Source organism: Cryptomeria japonica, chromosome 2 (assembly GCF_030272615.1).
Source record: "Cryptomeria japonica chromosome 2, Sugi_1.0, whole genome shotgun sequence".
Taxonomy (NCBI): Eukaryota; Viridiplantae; Streptophyta; class Pinopsida; order Cupressales; family Cupressaceae; genus Cryptomeria; species Cryptomeria japonica.
Window position 1 is genome coordinate 321,881,918 of NC_081406.1, and position 15,291 is coordinate 321,897,208.

Sequence of the window (15,291 nt, forward strand, 5' to 3'; positions counted from 1 at the left end):
CATACTGCTAACTTATCACACAAAGATCACTGATTGAGTCACACAGACTTGAGATACTCCAACTAGAAACCCCGAAGTGGAAGCTGCCATACCAATCGGTAGTCATACACTGCTTCCATGTCCCGGTTCCCATAACTGCATGCCAGTTCACTTTGAACAAATGTGCTGCTTCACTTTGGCATATACCGGTTCACACCTATGCCGATACCTCTTTCTTCACTTATCTCATGTGTCGGTTCACACTATGTCTCATATTGACATCAACATACAATATCATTATGTCTTCATGCTAGTTTACATAAGGCTCATGCTGGTTCACATAATGCTCATGCCGGTTCACATAATGCCAACACAGGTCCATGATTGGAAGTCTATTATATTTGACTACAACAAGACCTTATATTATGCACTCTGTTTGTTTGGTTTCACGATTTCAATATGCACCTAAAATATCTCATTTGAATTTTGTTAAACGTATTATGAAATACATTTCTAGCACTCTTGATTTTGGTTTATGGTATCCAGCACACAATGACTTTACATTAATTGCCTATGTTGATGTTGACTAGGAAAGCTCTATTGATGATAGGAAAAGCACCTCTGGTGGTGAATTCTTTCTTTGAGGGAGGTTGGTAGCTTGGCACAACAAAAAGAAAGACTCTGTGTCTCATCATCAAAAGAAAAAAAGCTAAAAGGTCTTTGGTAAGGCAACCTAATGCTCATAAGCTCAATGGTAACTATTTTGTTTGCAATAAATTTGGTCATATGGCAAGTCAATGTAGAAATAGAATGAATCAGAATGGTCCATCTTTCTTCAGTTTGTGTTTCAATTGCAATAGGTATGGTCATAAATCAAGTGAATGCAGAAGTATGGAAAATAACTCTTTCAATAGAAAGAATGTTAGATGCTATGAATATGGTAGATTTGGCCATATTGCTAACCATTGTAGATCAAGAGGAAATCAGGGGAATTTCAAGCCTAGACAAGGAAATGTTGTATGCTACAATTACAACAAATCTAGTCACATTACAATATTCTGCAGAAGCAAAAATGTGGATAGGAAGTGTTTGACAGACAAGAGAAAGAATATGTAGAAAGATGATAAGGGAAAAGGAAAAATGACTGTGGATGAGATCAAATAAAATATGAAGATGACATGTGTAGCGTCCTAAAATTGCGACACTTGCAATTTCGACCGCATTTGGGTCTTCACGACGGCGACGCAACACGCAACCTGAATGGAGACCCCGAAACCTGATTATGACACTGAAAACTGCATTTTCTTGCACCCTGGCCTGAACCTCCTTTGCACCCTGCTGTCCCGGGAGGTGGGACCAAAGCGCCCAGCGCCCTGGTCCCCCAGGACCATGGCACCCAGTGCCCTGGTCCCTGGGTCCTATTTTGGGCCCGGTCTCTTTTGGACTTCGGGTCTTTATGTTTGCAAATTGGAAAATTATCTTTCCTGGTCGGCCTAAGGTCGGGAAAATCAGTCTATCAGCCCTAATTGACAAGTATATAAACTACATTTTCCTCTTTCATTCGATAGGATGAAAAAAGCGTGGAAACTATACTCAAGCATTCAAGCATTCAAGCATTCCTTCAAGCAATTGATCATTTCAAGTCTCCATTAAAGGCTAAGTGTTACATTCAAGACAAGGATTCAACCATTGAAGAGGAGATCATTTACAACATACTACTACAACATACAACATACAACATCTATACCTTCGCACATAAGGATACAAACATCCTTACAACAAGGTATTAGTACTTGTTTTACATTACAGACATTTACATTTACAACATTGCTCATTTCTTGGTTAATTCCAAAACCGGGGTTTGACCTAAAGGCAAACCCCTAATCCCTAACCCCCCAATCGTCTTCGCTTTTCTATGTGTAGGTTGCAGGTACGTGGCTGAAATTGAAGATCTGGAATCCTTGTGCAGAGACGAACAGATCCCCCTTCGTTTCGCGGATTTTTCGGAGGACCGTGGCACTCGGGCGCCATCGTCCCGGCAACTTTCGCTCAAATTTATAGGACAGCGCCGTATCGACATTTTATTGCTAATTCCAGGTCCGCAGCTTCATACTGTATTCCTATCTCAGTTTATAAGCGAATCTTTCTCACTTTCTATGCATTCCTAGCTTAATTCTTCTATGCACATTCTTTACAAAAGAGGGTAGCCTTGCTGTCATAACCCTTGAAACTCATTTAGCATCCAATCTTGCATTGCGTGGGATTGGATCTTGTGGGTTTCAACCCCTCTTTTGAATGTAAAGTCTCTCCCCTAAGTGAAAACCATCAACCCTAGAGTGAATCTCCCTTCTCTCTCCTTGGAGTTGGAAGAGGGGAGAGCAACTAAGGTTCGATTGCGATTTTCCGCTTTACATTTTGGTGAACCCGACGTGAACATCCTTTCTGATTATTCATGGTTAGATCTGAAAATTGGATTCCTTGATTACATTTCCATGTTTGATCTTTTGCAAATTTTAGAGGTTGATTGCATAAAAACCCTAAATTTTCTTTTTAGTAATTAAGCTTGTGAAATGTCTAAATGTTAATGCTTGTTTCAGATCTACCCTTCTATTACAAATTATCAATTCATATTTGTGCTTTAATTTTGAAAATTAAGAGGTTAAGTGTCAAAACCCTAATTTTTGAAACCCTCTTGATTCAACCTTTGTCCGACAATTTCACTGATCAAAACATTTCCAAATCAGCTGTAACTTTGGATTCCGCAATAAAATCACAATATCTTTCATCCCTGAAAATTTGGAAAAAAGTTGCGAGGACCGTGTGCACTCCGAGCGCCATCGTCCCCGACATTTTTTCCAAAATTTCGGGAGCTAGATCTTACTGTATTTTCCTGCTAAAATCCAGAATTTTGGCTGATTTTATCAATTATAACACTTTCAAAATTAAAGTCAAAGTTGGTCTAGGGATTGCTTGGATTAACGCTTCTAATCATTCAAAAATCATCGAAATTGAAATTTTGTGTCAAAATTGTGTTCTTACCTAAAAAGTGTGTTTGCATTCATTAAAAATTTCAGTGCTTTATTTAAATTCTTACAATTTGTGACTTTTGAAATTAAGTGCTTAATTACAACAACTTCAATTTCCGCTTTCAAAATTGAATTTTGCGTGAAATTGAGTCAACTTTTGAATTTCAAAACTTGCATTGCTTTTAGTATTCCCTCTAAAATCATAAAATTCAAAATTTCAATTTCCCTCTCTTTTTCAAAATTCAAATTTTTGCATTTTTCGACAATCTTGGTAGGGTTCAATTTTGAGATTGCAACTTTAATTTGGCCTATCTACAGATCGTAAAATCACTCAATTTTTTCAGATTAGCTCTTAAATCATCATAACTTTCATCCCTGCAAATTTTGAAAAAAGTTGTCGGGACCGTGTGCACTCCGAAGCGCCACGGTCCCTGACATTTTTTCTGAAATTTCGGGAGATTGTCCTGATTGTATTTAACAGCTTAAATCCAGAAGATTGGCTGATTTTACTGAAAATTGCTACCTCTAAAAATCAAAATTTTCTCTCCCTCTCCAGTGCATGAGTTTTACAACAATAAGCCCTACTTACACTATTCCCGTTAGACGAAGCCGTAGAATTAAGTCTTTCCGAGGTTTAATTACCAAGGAGATGGAACCTAATTTGAATAGCCTTTTTAACGAGGACATGGGTAATTCCTCTAATCCTCCTAATGATGAAGAAGCTCTCCATGAGGTTTCTGAAGAACAACTTTTGAAATTGGATAACCAATTTGACGATTTTCGACAATGGATGTCTCAAGAATACCCCGATAGTCAAGCTCTTCCTTTAATTGAGGGTCTAAAACGTATGCTTCAAAGTGATAAGAAAGGAATTGATATTTTGCGTGGTATTGCACACATTGTGGATTCGAATGTGATGCCTATGAAGAATTGTGCTGAAAATTTGGGTTATACACAACCTCCTACTCAAGTCAATCATTCTATTCCTTTGATGACTTCTATTGCTAGCATACCTACCTTTACATCAAACATAATGGCTACTTCTACACAAGACATTACTCCTATGATCACCAGTCATGGGGGCAATCCTTCCTCTTCAATTAACCCTCTTCCTTCATTTAATCCGACTTCTTCATTCATTCCTTCAATGAGTGTTCCTATTACATCTCCACAAATGAACATGACGCAAGGGGGCAATTCATTCAATCATTCCATTCCTCCTTGTAGTGTTCCTCCTGTCCAATCATCTCCTATGACTAATTATCATAGAGTCCCACCACCTTACTCTTTACCTTCTTTCAATAACATAGCACCTCCATCTCAATCTAACACATCTAATATGAACTCTTCGACTGAAGCGACCATTAACAATCTTGCACAAACTGTCTCTTCTTTACAGCAACAAATTGCCTCTATGAATCAATCTAAGTTTAGTGTGCCCACATTTGATGTTGCGAGCCCACTTTCTCTTGACATTGTTCGAGCTATTCCCCCTAAACATGTTGAAATCCCGCATTTGGAGCTTTATAATGGTAAAGGTGATCCTCTAACACATGTTAAGACTTTTCAAACAATATGTACCGATTTTTCTTATGACCAAAGGTTGCTTGCAAAATTGTTTACTAGAACATTAAGAGACAAAGCCCTACAATGGTATTGCTCGTTGCCTTCTTATTCTATTACTTCTTTCGAACAACTTGCAAATGCTTTCATTCAACAATTTCAAAACAATATAAGTCCTAAAGTTACTTTGATTGATTTAATGCATTGTAAACAAGGTGTTAAAGAGAAAGTGACTGATTTCATTGGTAGATATAAGCATTTGTATGCTCAAATTTCTTTTCCAGTGCCTGACAATGATATTCAAAGAATCTTTATTTCTAATTTACAAAAAGATATTCGAGACAAACTTTTGTTTTCTAAGTTTACTTCTTTCCAACAGTTGTGTGCAACTCTTCACAATTATCAACTGACTGTGAGTCAAATGGAACAATCACATCCTATGGCTTCGAGTGATAAGGGTGATAGCAGTCAACAACCATTTGGGAAGTTTAAACTGAATAGAGATTCCATCAAATTCAATGAAAACATCATCAACAACAATGTGAATGCAGCATCAGGTGTGCCTCCTATTTCTAAATTTTTCAAGAAAGAAAGAAAGTATACTCCTTTGAATGAATCATTGCATAGTATTATGAATAAGTTATTGGAACAAAATGTGCTTACTCTTCCTCCTATAAGACAAATTGATCCTGCAAAGATTACTTCACCTTATTTTGATAACAAAGCTTTTTGTCAATTTCATCGTCAGCTTGGGCATGATACTAAAAAATGTTTTTCTTTAAAGGGTAAAATTCAAGATTTGATTGATAATAATACTATTTCTGTTTCTGGAGTGAATGATAAAGGAAATACATCTGTAGCTCCTCCTAATCAAAATCTTTAGATTTTCACTGATCCATTACCTTCTCATACCTCTAATGCGATTGAGACTAATGATTCCTCTTTTTCATCTGATGGTCTTGTGTCTATGACTCCGAATGTGATTAACTTTGTAGAGCAGCAAGAAAACCCTAAAGAACCTTCCATCACATTTGATTCCAGTGAAACCATTAGGACACCTGATGGTCCTTTATACATAGTTGCAAAAGTCAAGAATACACCTTGCCGTGGAGTGCTTATTGATCCTTCGTGCATGGTTAATGTTATTACTGAAGAATTTCTTTTTACTTTGCAATTGAATCAAGTGATATATGACAAAACAGATGTGATTGTGAAACTATTTGATGCATTTTCTTCTCCTGCAATTGGTTCTATTACATTGCCTATTGAGTTCAATAACAAATCCCTTGATGTGAACTTTGCTATTATTCCATCTTCCGAACAATTTCGTGTGAAGCTTGGCTATCCTTGGCTATCTTCCATGAAAGCTATTGCTTCTATTATTCATAAGTGTTTGAAATTTCCCCATAATGGTGAAGTTGTTACTGTCAATCATAGTCTCTTTAAACCAGCTGAAAGAACTTCTAGCGTTCCTATTGATTACTTTTGGCCTAAACAATTCCAATCTCTTCCTCCGCGAAGTGATCATCTTTTTAAATCTTATCAAAAGTGGAAAACAGATATGATCCTATCTCTAAGTGAACCTAGAACACCCAAACTTGACATTCCTATCGTTCTTGAGAAGGAAGTTCTTCCTTTGAAAGATAAAACTAATGTCTTTCCTCAAGAAGATTCCCAACCCATCCCTATGGATGTGAATATGCCTATGATTAATAAACTTCCTAAAATTAGACCTATCCCTCCTCGTCATGATGGACTTGGTCTCCTTCCTAAACCAAAAATTCCTCCTTTATATGGAGCAGTCCCTCCTCCTTCTTTTTATAGAGAGAAGAGACCTTCTTCTTCTCCTATTGTTCAGCCTAAGAGACCACAACCTAAACACCCAAGTGATAAGGATGAGAACATTCCTCCTCCTCAATCTTCTCAACTTCCTACTAAGACTAGATGAAATCATTCTGCACGCGAACGTCGACGAAAGCGTCGTCTTAGAGCTCAAGCAGCTGCTTCTCAAACTTTGCAATCTCCAAAAACACCTTCAACAAGCATTATTCCATTTTCTCCAAAATCTCCTAAACATAAGATGCATGATGGTCTTGATCCTGTGCGAATTAAAGACCCTATTTTTATAAATCTTGATGATGCTATAGATGAAAATGTTATTCATGATGAAAATGTTGCTTCTCTTGCTTCTGATAGTGAATATGAACTTGTTGATATTGATAACCATTTATCTAATGAATTTTCTAAAGCACTTATCCTAGCTCCTAGACAAGAACAACGTGGCTCGGAACATGAACATAGCCCTTGTTTGGATCTTGTGATAGCTCCATCTGCTGTGTTGGATGTTCCTCCTCTAGCGTGTTCCCTGCCTTCCCGAAACATTGATCAGCAAGATCGGGGGGTAGATGACATGCTAGACTAGTTTCATTAGCATAGCAGATTCTCTCCTCCTCTCTTTTGTTACTTCTTCTATACGTTATTCTCATTCTTCTATTTGTTGTCCTTGGTGTTGTCTACTTGAGGACGATGCAAAGCATTGAGATCTCTTTTGGTCTCTCTCATGTTGACTCAAAAGACACATGTGTTCCCTTCTTCTAGGTGACCTTCCTTGATTGGGGAATGAAGAACAATTATGCATACATACATATGATATACATGAATTATCATACAGCATACTGACCCCGAGGAAAGTGAAGTCACCTCGTGCTTTGTGTTTTGTGTCTATTGTCCTTGGGCTTATCTCACACTTGGGGGCTAAATCCTTGTGATAACGTGCTCCTTTCCCTTTTTCATTTTCTTATATGTATCACTACCTTAAAGCAATCACCCCCAGTGAGGTGTGTACGATCGCTTTAACGTAGGGGGGCATACATCCCGTTCATATCTTTTCAAGATACTTGAAAATTTCTTGACAAATTTAGCTTTGCCTTAAGAATTTTTGATATCTTTCTTGCATGACTCATAGTGAGGGAACCTTACTACTGACAGTCATGGTTCTCCCTCGTGATCTTCCCTTTTACTTTGTCAATCGAAGTCGTAAGATCCTTAGTCCACTAGGGGCTTGGTGTATCTTGCCTCCTTGACGTGGTGAAAGTCTTTCAATGTTGTTTCCTTGTACTTTACCGGAAGTATGAGCATACGCCTATACTCCCGCTAAAGTGGGGGCTAAATGTAGCATCCTAAAATTGCGACACTTGCAATTTCGACCGCATTTGGGTCGTCACGATGGCGACGCAACACGCAACCTGAATGGAGACCCCGAAACCTGATTGTGACACTGAAAACTGCATTTTCTTGCACCCTGGCCTGAACCTCCTTTGCACCCTGCTGTCCCGGGAGGTGGGACCAGAGCACCCAGCGCCCTGGTCCTTCAGGACCAAGGCGCCCAGCACCCTAGTCCCCCAGGACCATGGCGCCCAGCGCCCTGGTCCCTGGGTCCTATTTTGGGCCCGGTCTCTTTTGGACTTCGGGTCTTTATGTTTGCAAATTGGAAAATTATCTTTCCTGGTCAGCCTAAGGTCAGGAAAATCAGTCTATCAGCCCTAATTGACAAGTATATAAACTACATTTTCCTCTTTCATTCGATAGGATGAAAAAAGCGTGGAAACTATACTCAAGCATTCAAACATTCAAGCATTCCTTCAAGCAATTGATCATTTCAAGTCTCCATTCAAGGCTAAGTGTTACATTCAAGACAAGGATTCAACCATTGAAGAGGAGATCATTTACAACATACTACTACAAGATACAACATACAACATCTATACCTTCGCACATAAGGATACAAACATCCTTACAACAAGGTATTAGTACTTGTTTTACATTACAGACATTTACATTTACAACATTGCTCATTTCTTGGTTAATTCCAAAACCGGGGTTTAACCTAAAGGCAAACCTCTAATCCCTAACCCCCCAATCGTCTTCGCTTTTCTGTGTGTAGGTTGCAGGTACGTGGCTGAAATTGAAGATTTGGAATCCTTGTGCAGAGATGAACAGATCCCCCTTCGTTTCACGGATTTTTCGGAGGACCGTGGCGCTCGGGCGCCATCGTCCCGGCAACTTTCGCTCAAATTTACAGGACAGCGCCGTATCGACATTTTACTACTAATTCCAGGTCCGCAGCTTCGTACTGTATTCCTATCTCAGTTTATAAGCGAATCTTTCTCACTTTCTATGCATTCCTAGCTTAATTCTTCTATGCACATTCTTTACAAAAGAGGGTAGCCTTGCTATCATAACCCTTGAAACTCATTTAGCATCCAATATTGCATTGCGTGGGATTGGATCTTGTGGGTTTCAACCCCTCTTTTGAATGTAAAGTCTCTCCCCTAAGTGAAAACCATCAACCCTAGAGTGAATCTCCCTTCTCTCTCCTTGGAGTTGGAAGAGGGGAGAGCAACTAGGGTTCGATCGCGATTTTCCGCTTTACAACATGAAATAAGAAGAATGATTTAGATGCTAGAAATGGGTCCGCACTTGAATCTGGTGCTGCAAATTCCTTCGAGAATTAGATTAAGGACTCTGACTTAAGGGGATTTTTCATGTAAATCCTTTTCTCCCCTACCTACAGTGATTTTGGAAGGTCGAAAGATTGTTATTAGTTGTATTTTGATGGTGCAGATCTTTTGGAAGAAGTTCTGAAAGAGTATGAGCAAATTTGTGTTGGCATTGTGTTGTCACTGATGTCAACCGATATAGGATGTTACCAGTATCACTGACACTGATGTCAGCTAATGAACAAGAGGTTGTTGGCATTAGAGTTTGATTTCAACTAGTATAGAAGATAGATCAGTATGGGAGAAGAATTAATGCGTTGTCATTGATGACAACCTGGTGACTACCCTCTTGCAGAAGGAAGAAGCTAGATGTGTAGCAAGGTGATCACTCTACAGAAAGGGTATTGATATAGTGTTGCATACAACTAGTATGAAGAGATTACAGGATGATAATTGGTTATGTTGAGCAGCAGAATATTGTTTGGTTCACATCAACACCAAAGGAGAAGTTTGAGCAGGCCACCAGATTGCTAGTGTGAGGCTAACTAGCAAGACTCCCACCGGTTGAAGAATTTGTCACAAGCTAGGTGATAGAATGATAGAGTATGTTCCCTCTGTGTGAAGGATGACATATGTCATGTGGATGATGCATAATCCCCTCGGTAATGTCATACTTATACCGACAGAATAATTCCCTAAGATAGGTAGGTGATTGAATGCAAAGACCGGTTGTACAAGTGAAAGATGAGGAAGCCTCTAGAGCATGAGATCAGGGTTATGCACTGGACTGATAGAGAAGGCATGTTGAGATGCCAATATAGAAGAAGAGTGATGTGTTATTCATCCAGACAAACTAGTTGAGATAAGGTCTGAGATGATCAAGGAGAAGGCAAGGTTGAGTAGATGCAAACAAAGGAATCTGACCTAACTAAAAATAGAGTCTCGTGAAGATTGATGATTTGTGTCATCAAGAGGTTTTACCGGTATGAATTTTCACCGGTAATATGGATAAGTTATAGATGTATATGTCTTCCCACCTTGTAGGAATAAGCATGCTCAAGATAGATATGTCTGACGACTGGTCAAGGTGATCCACCAGCAGTTCAGTAGAAGGAAAACATGAGGAGGTAACTGGTAGAATGAGAGAACTGGCAAGAAAGAGGAACCAATAGAGTGTGTGGTCGGTGACCAATCTAAACTGAAAGAGTATTGTGATGAGGTGGATACCAACTGTGATGCCATGTGAAGATGAAGTGGTGGATGAAACATGCACAAGTCGGTGAAGTAAGGTCAGTGAGGTAGTTCTGATTGGTCCGACATTAATGGTGACTGCAAAGCTCAAGGTAGAGTTGCAGAGTTGTGCGGCTCGAGATCCAGAATGGATTGATTGTGCAGATGGATGTAGGCGAAGGAGACAGTTGGGCCATTTATGGCGAATTGACTGAGCAAAGTCGAAAGATTGATTGTAGGCAGCTGAAGAAGGAAGGCATGTTCTGGAAGGCACGTAAATGGTGGATATGTATAGATAGACATCTCTGAGTTGTGTTTCGATCAGATTTGATTGGATTCAGTGTGTCTTGTGATTAGTGGAGAAAACCCTAAGAGGCCAAGTTTGAATTAGTTTTTGGCGGGAATTCTGGGTTATAAATACATGAGCCTAAGAGATAGATTGTGTTGCTGAATAGAAGAATATTGTGCGATTTCAAAGTGGGAAACTTCTACAAGTAAGAGAAAATCAGCCAAGTGCTCAACTAGCATCTATGAAGAGAGTGGGAGTGAGAGAGAACCTGGTTGAAGCATTCAACCAGTTGGAGAGAAGAACTGGTAGTGTTCATACCAGCAGATTAGTGAGGAGGAGATTTAGTGAGAGCAGTACAAAAGAGAGATAAACTGGTAGGGCTTACCAACAGAGAAGTAGCAGTTGAAGAGTAGCAGAGAAGTGAGTCAGTGAAGTAGAGAAGGTATCTCACCGACAGAGTAAGACATATCACAAGGTTGCAAGATTCACTTGTAACAAGATAACTACTTTTGTAATTGAAGTTTACATTGTGAACACTGAGTTGTAGCTCGGTGTAGGGGTTTGTAGCTCCTTGGTTTGGTGCCCTAAAGACAGGGGTTGGTGCTCCTTTGGGTTGTAGCCCATAAATTAGGTAGGGGTTGGTTCTTCTTGGGTTGGTTCCCTAAAGTCAGGGGTTGGTACTCCTTGGGTTGGTGCCCTAAACTTTGTAACAGTGTTTTCATTGTGAGGCTGGATTAGAGCAGTAGACTCCAACAGGATTTCTCACCGAGGTTTTTCCCATCTTGGGTTTTCCTCGTACATCCTGGTGTTATGAGATGCCTCTTTGTGTGTGATTGTTTTGAGTTCGTCCCCTCACTAACCGGTATGTCTCCATTGTGTTAGATCCCATAACCGGTATACACACATAAGTTAGTTAAGGGTAAAAGATTAAGAACCACTGATTCACCCCCCTCTCAGTGGTGCATTGTGTCTAATAATTTGAAGATCCGTAGGAGATTTCCTATGAGCTATCTATGTATGTAGGGTACTCAGATGAATTAGGGCAAAGTGCATTTATTACACCAAAGTTAGGTGTGTGGATGATAAAAAATGACTTAACTCTTTCATTTGTCACTTTTCATTCGAAGAGAAGAGGTCTAGAGTGCTCTACAAGAAGATTGTTAGGGAAGAGCAACGTGTGAAAGTGATTTCCCAAGCAAAAACTAGATTAAATTTCCCATTAAATTTGTAAGCATTAGGTTGTCTTACCAGTTTACTATGATCATGATTGTTTGTAGTACCAGAACTTTCTCCAACTTCAAATCCAAGTCCATTAGTATCTCCATTAGGTTTCTGACTTTTCAGCATATCATCAAGTTCTTTTGAACTTTTCTTGAATTTCTCTTTATGTTGATTTGCAGTAGCCAACTCATTTTCCAGAATTCCCATCTACCTCATAATTTTAGTTTTATCATGTTGCATGTGAAGCGGATCTATTTTTAACATATCATTTTCATGACTGAATCTTAGATTTTCATTTCCAGCATGATTGAGTCTCCTAGTCAAGTCATCTTCATTCTTCTTTATGTCTTCAATGTCTTTACAAAATCTCATAGTCATATCTTGCATTTCATTCCTCATAGTACCATTTTCTTGCCTCAATTTGTTCACAAGATCATTAAGAGTTTCCTTTTCATCATCATCACTCTGCATCTTCTCATGAAGTTCTTTTATTTTATTTCTAGCAATAGTAAGATTCTCCCGAAGTCCTTGAATGAATTCCTGTGCATTTCTCAGATCATCTTCAAGTTTGATATTCTTCAACTTCTCTGTATCATAGTCCACAAGAGCTCCTTCTAATTTCTTTTTTAAGCTCTCCATCTATACCGGTGTCAGAATCTTCCTCAAGTTGTTAGGCTTTTGAAAATAGAGGACCAAGCTCTGATACCAATTGTTAGGATTAATGATAGTCCCAAAGATACTGAGAGGGGGGGGGTGAATCAGTATCTAACCGGTTAACAAAATATTTGACCTTATTAAGTATTTTGCATTTCAAAATAGTGTACCGGTAAATAAGAATTAATGCAGTAAATAGGAATAATAAAGACAACATAGAAAACACACCATAACACAAGATTTTTAACAAGGAAACTTGGTGTGGGAAAAACCTCAGTGGGATTTGTGACCCACAATATGAACTCAATGGCCAATGAATAAATATTACTTACAATGAGGGCCTGCACATGCAGGAAGGCCAATTGCCTAGAGCTCACTACTAAATCTACAAAATGGAAGTCTCACTGGCTTACAAAATGGATTATGAAAATCCAATACAATGTACAGCTTCAAATCAACATCAACTATGCCAAGTTCAGTACCAGTTTAAGCTCATACTATAGCCATAAACCTTATACAAAATTTGTCCTATGCATTCACATATATCTCATCTTTTATTCCATCCACTATCCTTATTTTAAAATGATTTACAAGATCTCATGCATATATGAGTCTATTACAATATGCCATGTTGGATTTACAAAAAGATATTTACAATTAAATACAATAAACAAAAGTTTATTCCTGTCGGCTGGACTGTTGGTATGTATTGTTGCCGCTATTGGTGAAGAGTCTGCCAATGTTGGTGCCCGTTGGTGGTTTACCAGATGAATGTCGGGTGTTTCCTGAAGGTTGCCAGTAGGTTGCCGGTAGGTCCTGGAGATAACTAAGAGGGGGGGGGGGGTGAATCAGTTGTCTAATAAATTCAAACCAAAAACCAATTAACCAACTTAATGCTTAATACCGGTAAACTAGTTAAGTATGCTGGTAGACAGTGTTAATAGTAAATTGCTATACCGGTAAAGATTAATGCATGAAACACAAACATAAAGTCATCCACAACACATAACACCAATATTTGTATGTGGAAACCCTGTAAGGGAAAAAACCACGATGGGAAACCTTACCCACAATCAGATGATACTACTGCAGATAGTAAGTGTACATAAATGGGGTCTGCACATGCAGAAAGGCCAATAGCCTAGAGCTCACTGCTCAATCACAAAATGGGAGTCACACTGACTATAGTTGGATGGTTAAATCCAATATGAATGTACTACACAAAATAGCATCTTCATATGCTGGATTCAGTACTAGTGTAATCTTGATATGCTTATACAAAAACCTAGCTTCACCTTTAAATGATGTCTTTGTGTATACCTCTGCTTGATCTTGCATATACCTTCACTCAATTCTTTTTCGCATTCCACACTTGATCTTACAAATAAGATCTTACATTTATACCATACCCTAAGACCAATTTTAGTAGGTTGGCTCTAAAAGATATTACAATAAAATCATTTTACAAAAAATATAATATCTGATGCAATAACCGATTAAACATGTTGGCTTAATGCATTTACATCAACAATAAATCATCTCCATAGCGTGCCATGTTGATCTGGAAAAGATAAACCTATCGGTGTAACCCTAGATAACCTGGACCTATTTGTCGGTAAAAGGAAATATGCAAATATGAATATACCAATGATTAATTCTTTAAAACAAAGTGTCCACAGGATGTTTTCGACATTACCAAGTGTCTTCCATATCATTCTAGATACCGATGAACATTATATCCTGCCGGTGAGCCATATACCAGTAACTGTTGCACAGTTTACTTGCTTGCCGGTGAATGTTGTTGGATCTCCAAAGTGCTTGTTTTCAGTAGGTGTTGACATCAATGACAAAACCAAACCAAAATACCAACAATCTCCCCCTTTGGAATTGATGGCAACACAAGATGGAAAAACCATCAAAGTGCCAAAATAGAAATGCCAAATACCAAAAACCAACAATCTCCATTTTTCCCCCTGGGAGCAACATGCGTTTATCCAAAGATTTATTTTCAATACCAATCTTTCCTCAAAAGATAATGTGTTTTTCCATAGATATCTCTCCCCCTTTGACATCAAATGCCAAAGCTACAAAATTCAAATCCATACAAAAATACCAACTACTCCCCCTGAGAAGTAGCTTCCTCATCAAATATCAAAATAAAGATTTGTCTTTTTAATTCTACCGGTTGATGACAATCATCAACTATTTAAGTCTCTACCAGTGGTGGTATGACTCCAAGCTGATCTCTAGGATATTCAAAAGTCTCCTTAGGCAAAGGTTTTGTGAAAATATCTACAAGTTGTTCTTTAGTATTCACATAAACCAGTTTTATCTCCTTTTCTTCAACTTTTTCCCTTAGAAAATTCAGTTTGATAGAAACATGTTTAGTTTTAGAATGTAATACCGGATTCTTAGATATATCAATTGCTGCAGTGTTATCACAATAGAAAGCAATAGGTTCCTTGCATTTTACCTTTATGTCTTTCAACATTTGCTTAAGCCATAGTACCTATGTACAATTAGTTGTTGCAGCAACATATTCTGATTCTGTTGTTGATAAAGATGTACAACTCTGTTTCCTACTCAACCAAGAAACTAATATCTTTCCAAGAAAGAATGCTCCTCTAGTGGTGCTCTTTCTATCATCTACATCTCCTGCCCAATTTGCATCTGTGTATGCACATAGTTCAAAATTTTCATCTTTAGGATACCATAATCCAAGATTTGTTGTGCCTTGTAAGTGCCGAAAAATATTTTTTATTGTTGATTCATGATTTTCCCTAGGATTACTCTGAAATCTAGAAACAATACATATTGCATTCATAATATC